Below are 14,581 nucleotides of genomic sequence, written 5' to 3'. Positions count from 1 at the left end.
ATGCACTGATCCTATTAGACCTGATTTTCACCCAGAACGTAGAAAACATCTAGAATTTGGAGCATGAAATACCTCTAGGGGCCAGTGACTATTGTGTCCTAGTCTTTGACTACATGATGGAATTCAAACTTGTGACTATGGGACAAGAGGTCTGGGAAAAGAGAGTTGACTACAGGAAAGGGGACTACGGGAGGATAAGGGACTATCTGGGTGAAGTGCAGTGGGAGGAAGAAATTAGTGGAAAAACAGTCCAAGATATGATGGACCTAGTCATACAGAAATGGCAGGAGGCCGAAGAGAGATTTATACCAACAGTAAAAGGAAAAAATAAGAAGGAATATAATAATCCATGGTTTAATAGACAGTGTCAGGAAGCAAAAATGGCCAGCAGGCGGGAGTGGAGGAAGTACAGAAGACAAAAGACAGAGGACAACAGGATAAGATGCAACAGAGCTAGGAACGATTACATTAACATAAGACGAACATCGGAAAGGGACTTTAAGAACGATATTGTGATCAGAGCGAAAAAACAACCTAAGTTACTACACAGCCATATAAGAAGAAAAATGTCGGTGAACGACCAAGTGACAAGACTAAGGAAGACAGAGGGGGCATATACTGAAAGTGACAAGGAAATCTGCGAGGCACTGAATGCCAGTTTCCATGGAGTGTTCACTACCGAGCCTGAGCAGCTCCCATTGTTAGAAGAGATTACCCTAGATGAAAGACTATCAGATATAGAGGTGACAGCAGAGGAGGTAATGAAACAGTTGACAACACTGGATGCAACTAAAGCGGTTGGACCAGACAAAGTATCACCGTGGATACTAAAAGAGGCAGCGCAGGCCTCTGCATTGCCTCTGGCAATGATCTTTAATGAGTCACTTATGTCGGTAGAATTGCCCAGTTGCTGGAAGAAGGCAAATGTCGTACCGATCTTCAAGAAAGGTGATAGGGAGGAGGCACTTAACTATAGACCTGTATCACTGACAAGCATCCCCTGTAAAATACTGGAAACAATAATTAGGCTACGACTGGTTGCACATCTGGAGAACGTTAGGTTTGTGAACAACCATCAACATGGGTTCTGGAAAGGGAAATCGTGCCTAACAAACCTTTTGGAATTCTATGATAAAATAACGAGGATAAGACAGGACACAGATGGTTGGGCAGACTGCATATTTCTGGACTGCTGAAAAGTCTTTAATACAGTACCGCACATGAGACTACTGTTCAAACTGTTCAGAGGCAGGCGGGGGTGTGAGGAAAGGTCCTAGCATGGATAAGGAAATACCTAACAGGAAGGAGCCAAAGAGTTACGGTAAGGGGCGAGAAGTTGGACTGGCGAACAGTAACGAGAGGAGTACCACAAGGATCGGTGCTGAGACCAATTCTATTTCTAGTATATGTTAATGACATGTTTACAGGAGTAGAGTCCTACATGTCGATGTTCATGGATGACGTAAAGTTGATGAGAAGAATTGTGACAGATGAGGATTGTAGGATCCTCCAAGAGGACCTGAACAGGTTGCAGAGATGGTCAGAGAAATGGCAATTGGAGTTCAACACGAGCAAATGTAAAGTTATGGAAATGGGACTAGGAAATAGGAGACCAAAGGGACAATACACAATGAAGGGGAACAGCCTACCTGTAACGACGCGTGAAAGAGACCTGGGGGTGGACGTAACACCTAAACTATCTTCCGAAGCACATATTAATAGGATAACAACATCAGCGTACTCTACACTGGCAAAAGTTAGAACATCATTCAGAAACCTAAGTAAGGAGGCATTTAGGGCGCTTTACACTGAATACGTGAGGCCAGTCTTAGAGTATGCCGCCTCATCATGGAGTCCCCATCTGAAGAAGCATATAAGGAAACTGGAAAAGGTTCAGAAGTTTGCAACGAGACTCGTCCCAGAGTTACGAGGGATGGGGTATGAAGAACGCCTGAAGGAACTGTACCTTACAACACTAGAAAACAGAAGAGAGAAGGGGGATATGATAGGAACGTATAAAATACTCGGGGGGATTGACAGAGTGGACATAGACGAAATGTTCACACGTAATAGTAACAGAACGAGGGGACATGGGTGGAAGCTGGAAACTCAGATGAGTCACAGAGATGTTAGGAAGTTTTCTTTTAGCGTGAGAGTAGTGGAAAAATGGAATGCACTTCAGGAACAGGTTGTGGAAGCAAATACTATTTATAATTTTAAAGCCAGGTATGATAGGGAAATGGGACAGGAGTCATTGCTGTAAACAACCGATGGCTGGAAAGGCGGGATCCAAGAGTTAATGCTCGATCCTGCAGACACAAATAGGTGAGTACACACACACACACACACACACACACACACACACACACACACACACACACACACACACACACACACACACAAAGGAAGCAGCCTGTAGCAGTTGTCTAACTCCCAGGTACCTATTTACTGCTAGGTAACAAGAGCATCTGGGTGAAAGAAACTCTGGGAAGGGAAACCCATCTGTTTCCGCCGGCGCTGGGATCGAACCCGGATCCTACCTAGGATTACGAATCCTAAGCGCTGTCCACTCAGCCACAGGCCCCTCCAGGAAGGTGTGTGTGTGTGTAATTACCTAAGTGTAGTTACAGGATGAGAGCTACGCTCGTGGTATCCCGTCTTCCCAGAACTCTTTGTCATATTACGCTTTGAAGGTACTGACGGTTTTGGCCTCCACCACCTTCTCACCTAACTTTTTCCAACCGTTTAACGCTCTGCAAAGGTGAATTTTCTTATATTTCTTCGGCATCTTTGTTTAGTTAGTTTAAATCTATGACCTCTTGAAGTTCCAGGTCTCAGGAAGTCTTCCCTATCAATTTCGTCAATTCCTGTTACTATTTTGTAAGTAGTGATCATATCACCTTTTTTCTTGTCTTCTAGTTTTGGTGTGTGTGTGTGTGTGTGTGTGTGTGTGTGTGTGAGTGAGTGAGTGAGTGAGTGAGTGAGTGAGTGAGTGAGTGAGTGTGTGAGTGTGTGAGTGAGTGAGTGAGTGAGTGAGTGAGTGAGTGAGTGAGTGAGTGAGTGAGTGAGTGAGTGAGTGTGTGTGTGTGTGTGTGTGTGTGTGTGCCGCCCTAGAGTAGCAGTCTTCAGCATCAAGGGCGACCTAAAGCGGTGCCGCTGAGCCTTCGAGGTCTTTATCTGCACCAACAAAGAGCCAAGTAAAAACCCTCCCAAAAACCCTTACCCGAGGAGCAGGTGAAGAAGGCGTCCCAAACACTCGGGTGCTGACACACATCACAGTGTAACACGCGCTCTATGGGCGCGTGTTACTGGTGGCTGAGGGAACAGTGCTCGGGATTCGTAATCCTAGGGTCCAGGGATCGATCCCCGGCGATAGCGGAAACAAAGGAGCAGAATATATTTCATCTTGATGCCCCTGATCACATAGCAGCATATAGGTAACTAGGAGTTAAACAGCTGCTATGGGCAGCTGCCTGGGTGTGAGGAAGAGAGAGAAAAAAGTTGATTGATTGACAATTGAGAGGCGGTCCGAAAGAGCCAGAGCTCAACCCCCACAAGCACCAATAGGTGAATACACATACACACACCATTTATTAACTACTCTGACACTGAAAACGTTCTTTCTAATGTCTCTGTGACTCATTTGGGTACTCAGCTTCCACCTGTGTCCTCTTGTGCGTGTACCACCCGTGTTAAATAATCCATCCTTGTCTACCCTGTTATTCCCCTAAGCATTTTGTATGTGGTGATTATGTCTCCCCGAGCTCTTCTGTCTTCACGTGAGGTGAACTCCACCTCACATTTCAGGAACTTGTTCAGGTTCCTGAAAATTGTATAACCAACATAGACGGAGTTAAATAAAAAATACTGGAGCTAAAAGATACAATTCAACTTAAGGTCCCAGATATCGATGCACTAACAGAGACGAAACTTGAAAATATTTTAAATGAGGTGGTATTGCCAAGGGGCTGCTCAGTTTGGAGACGTGGCAGGAAAACTAGGAGAGGTGGAGGAGTGGCTGTGCTGGTGAAGGAACATCTGAAGGTAAGAGAATTAATATTTGACAACCCTCGAGAAGTTGACAATGACATTGCAGGTCTGGGATCAGGAAGATAAACTGATAACCGTAAATGCCTACAACCCACCAGCAACACATGGACAAAGGAGGAACTGGATGAGAAACTATAGGGCCTCGTAAAAGTCATGAGAGAGATTATAGTAAAAGCAGATAAAGATAAATCATGATTGTTGGTACTGGGGAACTTCAACTTTAAGGCAATAGACTGGGAGGCCTACGAGACAAGAACGGATGACATTTGGACAGGCAGATTTGTAAACCTTATTCTGGAGACATTCATGTATCAACACGTCAAGCAGGCCACAAGAATGAGGGATGTTCTATCAATACTTGATCTAATATTCACCAGGAAAGAAGAAGAGATATTTGACATCCAGCACCTTCCTCCTTGGGGAAAGAGTGATCATGTCCTGTTGGACATTATATACACTTTGCTATATAATCTAAAAGAGAATGGGGACAGTGAAACAGTTGTTAAACTCGATTTCAATAGAGGACACTAGGGGGAACTTGGACAGACTTGTTACTGGTCAAGGAAGTAAATGAGATGAATGCAAAATTTTGCGAAATATACGATGAAGGCACACAAACATTCATACCAAACGGAGATGCAGGACCAGAAAACAGTACTGGTCCAACATAAATTGTGAGAGGGCAGGAGACCCGGGAACCACCCGGGAAATAACCAACCGCAGGTCAGAGAACTTTTGAGATTCTGTGACAAATTCTCGCTCAATCAACAGATTACAGAACCAACTAGGAACGAAAACACACTAGACTTGTTATTCACAAACAATGATGAACTAATCAGAGACATTACAATCTCAGATACTTCATACTCAGACCATAAGCTCATTGAAGTGCGAACTAGCATAAATAACGGTAGTAGGTCCAAGAGACCCAACAAGCGAGAAGGAGTATTCAATCAATTCAATTTCAACAATAACAGAATCGACTGGGAAAAAATAAATGTAGACCTTGCAACCATTCAATGGGAGACGGTCTTAAGCGACAAAACTCCCACACAGGGAATAGCTCAACTGACAACTGAAGCTTACAAGGTCTGCTTGAAGCACGTGCCTGTGAGGAGGGGCAGAAAGAGGACCACTCTAGAAAGAGAACGCAGACGACTGTACAGGAGAAGGAAAAAAATAACGGAAATGCTTCGGCAGACACGACTATCACAACCAAGAAAAAAATAAAACACCTCGACCAGTATTGGACCGTTAATTACAACTGAAGGTACGTACACAGAGGACAACAAAGAAATTAGTGAAATTCTAAGAAGCCAGTATGAGGCTATGTTTAGCACACCAATAAACAACATGAAAGTTGATGACCCAGACAGCTTCTTTATGAATGACATTCAAACTGCAGATAATATAACGAATATTAACATGAATTCGGAAGACTTTGAACGAGAAATTGACAATATGCCCATGCACTCAGCTCCTGGGCCTGACTCATGGAATTCAATATTCATAAAGAAATGTAAAGTACCAGTAGCGAGAGCACTCAGCGTAATATGGAGAAAGAGCCTAGATACAGGGGAGATACCAGCAGCACTTACATCTGCAGATATAGCTCCTCTGCACAAGGGGGATAGTAAAGCCTTCGCCAAAAATTATAGATGAGTTGCAATAACATCACACATAATAAAAGTGTTTGAAAGAGTGATTAGGAATCAAATTTCTAGTTTTATGGAAAATAATGAGCTACACAACCCAGGACAACATGGATTTAGAGCGGGAAGATCCTGTCTGTCACAGTTACTCAACCACTATGACAAAATCACAAAAGCTCTAGAAGAAAAGCAAAATGCAGATGTTGTATACACAGACTTTGCAAAGGCGTTCGACAAATGAGATCATGGAGTGATAGCCCACAAAATGAGGTCAATGGGAATAACTGGTAAAGTAGGACGCTGGATACTCAATTTCCTGTCGAACAGAACACAGAGTGTAACAGTCAATCAAATAAAATCGAGTCCAAGCGCAGTTAAAAGCTCTGTACCTCAAGGTACAGTCCTTGCACCGGTACTGTTCCTTATTCTCATATCAGATATAGATAAAAATACAACTCGCAGCTTCGTGTCGTCCTTTGCAGATGACACAAAAATCAGCATGAAAATTACCTCTGCTGAAACATTGAAAAATTACAAGCAGATATCAACAAAGTTTTCGATTGGGCAGCAGAAAATAACATTATGTTTAACAGTTATAAATTTCAGGTACTCAGGTACGGCAAAAATGAGGATCTGAAACATAATACAGGGTACAAAACACAATCGAATCTTCCCATAGTAGGAAAACAGCATGTCAAGGATTTGGGAATAATGATGTCCGACGATCTAACGTTTAGGGAGCATAACCAAGCAAATATTGCGTCAGCCAGAAAAATGATCGGATGGATTACGAGAACTTTCAAATCCAGAGATCCCATCACAATGGTTGTACTCTTCAAGTCACTTGTGTTGTCCCGTCTCGAGTACTGACCTTCCCCTTCAGAGCAGGAGAGATTGCTGAAATAGAGGGAATACAGAGAACATATACGGCACGCATAGACGAGATAAAACACCTAAAAATTGGGATAGTCTCAAAGCTCTCCAAATGTGCTCTAGAAAGGAGACGAGAGAGATACCAAATAATATACACATGGAAAATACTGGAGGGTCCGGTCCCAAATCCACATAGTAAAATAACAACATACTGGAGTGAACGATATGGAAGAAAATGCAGAATAGAACCAGTGAAGAGCAGAGATGCCATAGGCACAATCAGAGAACACTGTATAAACATCAGAGGTCCGCGGTTGTTCAACGTCCTCCCAGCGACTATAAGAAATATTGACGGAACAACCGTGGACATCTTCAAGATAAAACTGGACTGTTTTCTAAGAGAAATTCCGGATCAGCCGAGCTGTGGTGGGTATGTGGGTCTGCGGGCCGCTCCAAGCAACAGCCTGGTGGACCAAACTCTCACAAGTGGAGCCTGGCCTCGGCCCGGGCTTGGGGAGTGGAAGAACTCCCAGAACCCCATCAACCAGGTATCAAGGTATCAGGGGACACACACAAGGATAAGACAGTATGGTTTTCGAACAGGAAGATCCTGTGTAATAAATCTACTTAGTTATTACGATAGCGCCACAGAGATACTACAGGAAAGAGATGGTTGGGTTGACTGTGTCAATCTGGACATATCTGTGTCTATCTGGCTTTTGACAGAGTCCCACACAAGACGCTGTTCTGGAAACTAGAACATGCTGGAGGAGTGACAGGGAGACTTCTGACATGGATGAAAAACTCTCTAAGTAACAGACAGATGAGGGCAGTAATCAGAAACACTCTATCTGACTGTAGGAGTGTTACTAGCGGAGTACCACAGGGGTCAGTTCTTGCACCAGTAATGTTCATCGTCTACATAAACCATCTACCAGAAGGAATACAGCATTATATGAACATGTTTGTGGCTGATGCTAAGATACTGGGGAAGATTGGAGGCGCAGACGACTGTAATGACCTTCAAATTGATCTAGATAAAATAAGTGCTTGGAGCATCAAGTGGCAAATGGAATTTAATGTGAATAAATGTCATGTTATGGAATGTGGAATAGAACATAGACCACACACAACTAGACACACAGGGACACACAAGGACACACAGGGACACACAGGGACACACAGGGACACACAAGGACACACAAGGACACACAGGGACACACAAGGACACACAAGGACACACAGGGACACACAGGGACACACAAGGACACACAAGGACACACAGGGACACACAGGGACACACAAGGACACACAAGGACACACAGGGACACACAAGGACACACATGGACACACAAGGACACACAGGGACACACAGGGACACACGGGGACACACAAGGTCACACAGGGACACACATGGAAACACAAGGACACACAGGGACACACAGGGACACACAAGGACACACAAGGACACACAGGGACACACAAGGACACACAAGGACACACAGGGACACACAAGGACACACAGGGACACACATGGAAACACAAGGACACATAGGGACACACAGGGACACACAAGGACACACAGGGACACACACAAGGACACACAAGGACACACAAGGACACACAGGGACACACAAGGACACACAAGGACACACAGGGACACAGGGACACACGGGGACACACAAGGTCACACAGGGACACACATGGAAACACAAGGACACACAGGGACACACAGGGACACACAAGGACACACAGGGACACACAGGGACACACAAGGTCACACAGGGACACACATGGAAACACAAGGACACACAGGGACACACAGGGACACACAAGGACACACAGGGACACACATGGAAACACAAGGACACACAGGGACACACAGGGACACACAGGGACACTCAAGGACACACAGGGACACACAGGGACACACGGGGACACACAAGGTCACACAGGGACACACATGGAAACACAAGGACACACAGGGACACACAGGGACACACAAGGACACAAGGACACACAGGGACACACAAGGACACACAGGGACACACAGGGACACACATGGAAACACAAGGACACACAGGGACACACAGGGACACGCAAGGACACACAGGGTGACACAGGGACACACAAGGACACACAAGGACACACAGGGACACACAAGGACACACAAGGACACACAGGGACACACAGGGACACACGGGGACACACAAGGTCACACAGGGACACACATGGAAACACAAGGACACACAGGGACACACAGGGACACACAAGGACACACAGGGACACACAGGGACACACAAGGACACACAGGGACACACAGGGACACACGGGGACACACAAGGTCACACAGGGACACACATGGAAACACAAGGACACACAGGGACACTCAAGAACACACAAGGACACACAGGGATACACAAGGACACACAGGGACACTCAAGGACACACGGGGACTCACAGGGACTCACAGGGACACACAAGGACACACAAGGACACACAGGGACACAGGGACACACAAGGACACACAGGGACACACAAGGACACACAAGGACACACAGGGACACTCAAGGACACACAAGGACACACAGGGACACTCAAGGACACACAGGGACACACAAGGACACTCAGTGACACACAGGGACACACAAGGTCACACAGGGACACACAGGGACCCACAGGGACACACAAGGTCACACAGGGACACACACAGGGACACTCAGGGACACTCAAGGACACACAAGGACACACAGGGACACACACAGGGACACTCAGGGACACTCAAGGACACACAAGGACACACAGGGACACAAGGTCACACAGGGACACACTAGGACACACACAGGGACACTCAAGGACACACAGGTACACAGAGGGACACACAAGGACACACAGGGACACACTGGGACACACAGGGACACACAGGGACACACTGGGTCACACAGGGACACTCAAGGACACACACAAGGACACACAGGGACACACAGGATCACACAGGGACACTCAAGGACACACAAGGACACACAGGGACACACACAGGGACACACAGGGACACACTGGGACACACTGGGACACACAGGGACATATAGGGACACACAGGGACACACAGGGACACTCAAGGACACACAGGGACACATAGGGACACACTGGGACACACAGGGACATATAGGGACACACAGGGACACACAGGGACACTCAAGGACACACAGGGACACACAGGGACACACTGGGACACAGGGACATATAGGGACACACAGGGACACACAGGGTCACACAGGGACACTCAAGGACACACAGGGACTCTCAAGGACACACAGTGGACACTTAAGGACACACAGGGACACACTAGGGGAGACAAAAGGTGGGATTCTTTTGTTAACTTCACCAACGAGTAGAGCTTGTGTCTGAACCTAGACACAGATATAGTGAAATAATCAATCATTGAGTCAGAGTTTGTCTCCTGTGGACTCCTTCCCATATTGGTCTCCGACTGCATGATACAACTGATGAGTTGACCAAGACTTTTGCTCGTAAAGAGGCAATTGATTACCATCTTGGACTGCCTTTGAGCAGTCTGAGGGCAGTAATATTCCGGGAACATCAACTAAATCTCGTAGACTTGAGGCAAAGTAAAATTCACACCAGTTGCTCCATCTATCATCATTCTATTATGCAGGAAGTATCGCACGTCTATGGGTCATCCAATAAGATTAGCAGACTTCTAGATGTTACCACTGCAAGGCCAACCCGTTCTCGCACTTTCGTATAGTCAATATTGACTTATTAAATACGTGCTTATGTGACATATTAAACATACTAGTTGACCTTGAAAAGCTTCATAGAAAACACCGACCTTACCTAACCTTCTTAGTATGTTAAGATAACCGTCTTATTGCTTCGTAATTACCATTATTACTTAACCTATTTTAGGTATAGGCTAAGTAATAATTGTACCTATTATAGGTATAGGCTAAGTAATAATTGTAATTACGAAGCAATAAGATGCTTATATTAACATACTAAGAAGGTTAGGCAAGGTCGGTGTTTTCTATGACGCTTTTCAAGGTAAACTAGTATGTTTAGTATGTCACATATGCACGTATTAAATAAGTCAATATTGACTAAGAAAATGCGAGAACGGGTTGGCTAGGCTTAGGCTCGGCTACAGGTACCTCTGGCAGTTTGTAACATCTGCTGATGTAGATCTGACTAAATGTAAACTCTGTCAGCAGAACTATTCGCATACTTTGCGTCATTATATAATGGAATGTGAAAACATCGCAGACTTCAGAGATAACACCATCAACAGTGTCCAAGAAATGTGTAAGTTCTTCATTCATAATGATGTACTGCCAGGAATCTTAGTCAAGTAGCCAAGGTTTGCTTACTGTAGGTGCAGCCTGCACATGACTGTAAAGCTGCCGCCCAGTTGGGTGGGTGTGGAGCACATGACTGTATAGCTGCCGCCCAGTTGGGTGGGTGTGGAGCACATGACTGTAAAGCTGCCGCCCAGTTGGGTGGGTGTGGAGCACATGACTGTAAAGCTGCCGCCCAGTTGGGTGGGTGTGGAGCACATGACTGTAAAGCTGCCGCCCAGTTGGGTGGGTGTGGAGCACATGACTGTATAGCTGCCGCCCAGTTGGGTGGGTGTGGAGCACATGACTGTAAAGCTGCCGCCCAGTTGGGTGGGTGTGGAGCACATGACTGTAAAGCTGCCGCCCAGTTGGGTGGGTGTGGAGCACATGACTGTAAAGCTGCCGCCCAGTTGGGTGGGTGTGGAGCACATGACTGTAAAGCTGCCGCCCAGTTGGGTGGGTGTGGAGCAAGACTAGTAACTGTGTGACTCACCATAGATGTAAAGTGCCTTGTATAGTGACTGTTGTGAGCCTCCTGTTGACTCACTTGTAATATAAAAAAATATCGATGAGTATATGTATTTGTGTACACACACACACACACACACACACACACTCACACACACACACACACACACTCACACACACGCGCACACAATTATAAGTTATATATATATATATATATATATATGTCGTACCTAGTAGCCAGAACGCACTTCTATGCCTACTATTCAAGGCCCGATTTGCCTAATAAGCCAAGTTTTCATGAATTAATTGTTTTTCGACTACCTAACCTACCTAACCTAACCTAACCTAACGTTTTCGGCTACCTAACCTAACCTAACCCATAAAGATAGGTTAGGTTAGGTTAGGTAGGGTTGGTTAGGTTCGGTCATATATCTACATTAATTTTAACTCCAATAAAAAAAAATTGACATCATACGTAATGAAATGGGTAGCTTTATAATTTCATAAGAAAAAAATTAGAGAAAATATACTAATTCATGAAAACTTGGCTTATTAGGCAAATCGGGCCTTGAATAGTAGGCATAGAAGTGCGTTCTGGCTATTAGGTACGACATATATATATATATATATATATATATATATATATATATATATATATATATATATATATATATATATATATATATATGTCGTACCTAGTAGCCAGAACGCACTTATCAGCCTACTATGCAAGGCCCGAATTGCCTAATAAGCCAAGTTTTCCTGAATTAATATATTTTTTCTAATTTTTTTCCTATGAAATGATAAAGCTACCCATTTCATTATGTATGAGGTAAATTTTTTTTTATTGGAGTTGAAATTAACGTAGATATATGACCGAACCTAACCAACCCTACCTAACCTAACCTATCTTTATAGGTTAGGTTAGGTTAGGTAGCCGAAAAAGTTAGGTTAGGTTAGGTTAGGTAGGTTAGGTTGTCGAAAAACAAACAATTCATGAAAACTTGGCTTATTAGGCAAATCGGGCCTTGCATTGTAGGCTGATAAGTGCGTTCTGGCTACTAGGTACGACATATATATATATATATATATATATATATATATATATATATATATATATATATATATATATATATATATATATATATATATATAACTTATAATTGTGTGCGCGTGTGTGTATGTAATATTAACAATTGTGTAACTAGCGTCAGAAGATTGTCACTTGTCTAGTTAAAATAACTCTGGGTTTCAGCTCTTGAACCCCGATTAGGTGCCTCCGTAACCCTTTCCACCACCGCCCACGGGATGGGTATGGGGTGCATAATAATGAAATGAAATGAACGAGATGATAATAGAGAGAAGGAGAAGGGCTCTGTGTGGCGGTAGTGAGACACGGCCCTGATAACACTAGGGGTCGTAGAGGCCTCCTGGCCTCATACATATACCATGGCTAGCAGAACTCAAGAGGCAAGGACGCTCCAGTTGCTTGGAACGGCCCACAGGCCCGCATGGCCACTACAGCCTGGTTGGTCCGGCAAGTCTTGCAAGAACTTATCCAAGTGCCTCTTGAAGACATCCACTTTTGTTCTGGCAATATTTCTAATGCTTGCTGGGAGTGTGTTGAACAGTCGTGGATCTCTGATGTTCAGTGTTCTCTGATTGTGCCTATGGCACCTCTACTCCTCACTGGTTCTATTATGCATTTCCTTCCGTACCTTTCGCTCCAGTATGTTGTTATTCTACTGTGCAAATTTGGTACCTGGTCCTCCAGTATCTTCCATGTGTATATTATTTTGATAACTTTGTGGTAATGCTCTCTAGGATGGAATATGAAAAGGGCTCACTAACAACCCCATTGAAAGCTGCAGAAATTACTCCTGTGATGAACATCCAAAGATCTTCTACTGCACGAATCTATTCAATAAACCATCTAAATTATTGAGAACGTTTTAAATATCTCACGATTTTCTGTAAGAGCGCAGGCGGGAGAGATACATAATAATTTACACGTGGAAAATATTAGAGGGGCTGGTCCCAAACCTGCACACAGAAATAACATCACATGAGACCAGGAGGCATGGCAGGATGTGCAGAATACCCCCGTTGAAGAGCTGAGGTGCAACAGGTACTCTGAAGGTCAATTCTGTCAACATTAAAAGATCAAGACAAAGTACTCAACCTCTGTACACAGCCTCTGATCAATTTGCCTGTGAGTTATATGACAGACAGATGCAGCTGCAAGCAGCTGCATTCTTCACCTACACCTTGCCCATGTTAGGCCAAATCTAGATTATGTAGATGAGTTTGATCTCCGTACTGTCGAATGGACATTAAATGCACTAGAGGATGAATTTACATATTTGAATTGACATGCAGACAATGAATTGCAAATTTCTAGATGAAAATATTAATAAAAATAGTAATTTATATTCTTTAGAAAGAATTAAACGGAGGAATGAAGAGATGGATGAAAGGGTAACAAAATAGGTCAACAAATAATACAACAAACAATTAACTTTAAATTTAGAAAAAAAAGACCTGGGTAAATACTGGTTTCAGATCAGGTGTGTAGGTTGATGAACCAAATAACCGGGTCAGATAATTGACTTTGAATTGATGGCTTCTTTCAAGCTTAGGTTAGACATTGATATGAATGAGTTTAGATGGATATAAATTGAAGCTGCCCCGTATGGGCAAGAAGGTGGTTGTTGTTGTTAAAGATTCGCTACCTGGAACAAAAAGTTTCAAGTAGCACGGGCTATGGTGAGCCCGTATGGGCCAGTGGGCCTTCTGTACTTGTCATTATTCTTATGTTCTCTCTCTCTCTTGCAGCGGCGGATGACAACACTGAACCACGGGCTATGTGAAGGTAAGTCCCGTATGGTGTACAGTGTGGCAAGTCCCGTATGGTGTACAGTGTGACAAGTCCCGTATGGTGTACAGTGTGGCAAGTCCCGTATGGTGTACAGTGTGGCAAGTCCCGTATGGTGTACAGTGTGGCAAGTCCCGTATGATGTACAGTGTGGCAAGTCCCGTATGGTGTACAGTGTGGCAAGTCCCGTATGGTGTACAGTGTGGCAAGTCCCGTATGATGTACAGTGTGGCAAGTCCCGTATGGTGTACAGTGTGGCAAGTCCCGTATGATGTACAGTGTGGCAAGTCCCGTATGGTGTACAGTGT

General features: G+C 44.4%; 1 long non-coding RNA gene across 2 annotated transcripts in view; it reads left to right on the top strand.

Annotated features, from left to right (window-relative positions):
* LOC138355322 (uncharacterized) overlaps positions 1–14,276 on the top strand; it is a 449,272-nt gene extending 434,996 nt beyond the window's left edge. For both annotated transcript variants that reach the window (XR_011223916.1, XR_011223917.1), the window contains one exon: positions 14,234–14,276. This is a non-coding gene — a long non-coding RNA (uncharacterized lncRNA). The remainder of the gene's footprint in view (positions 1–14,233) is intronic.
* Positions 14,277–14,581: the final 305 nt, after the last annotated feature.

Source organism: Procambarus clarkii, chromosome 67 (genome assembly GCF_040958095.1).
Source record: "Procambarus clarkii isolate CNS0578487 chromosome 67, FALCON_Pclarkii_2.0, whole genome shotgun sequence".
NCBI lineage: Eukaryota > Metazoa > Arthropoda > Malacostraca > Decapoda > Cambaridae > Procambarus > Procambarus clarkii.
Note: the sequence above shows the minus strand (reverse complement) of the source record. Positions and strands in the feature narration are given on the sequence as shown.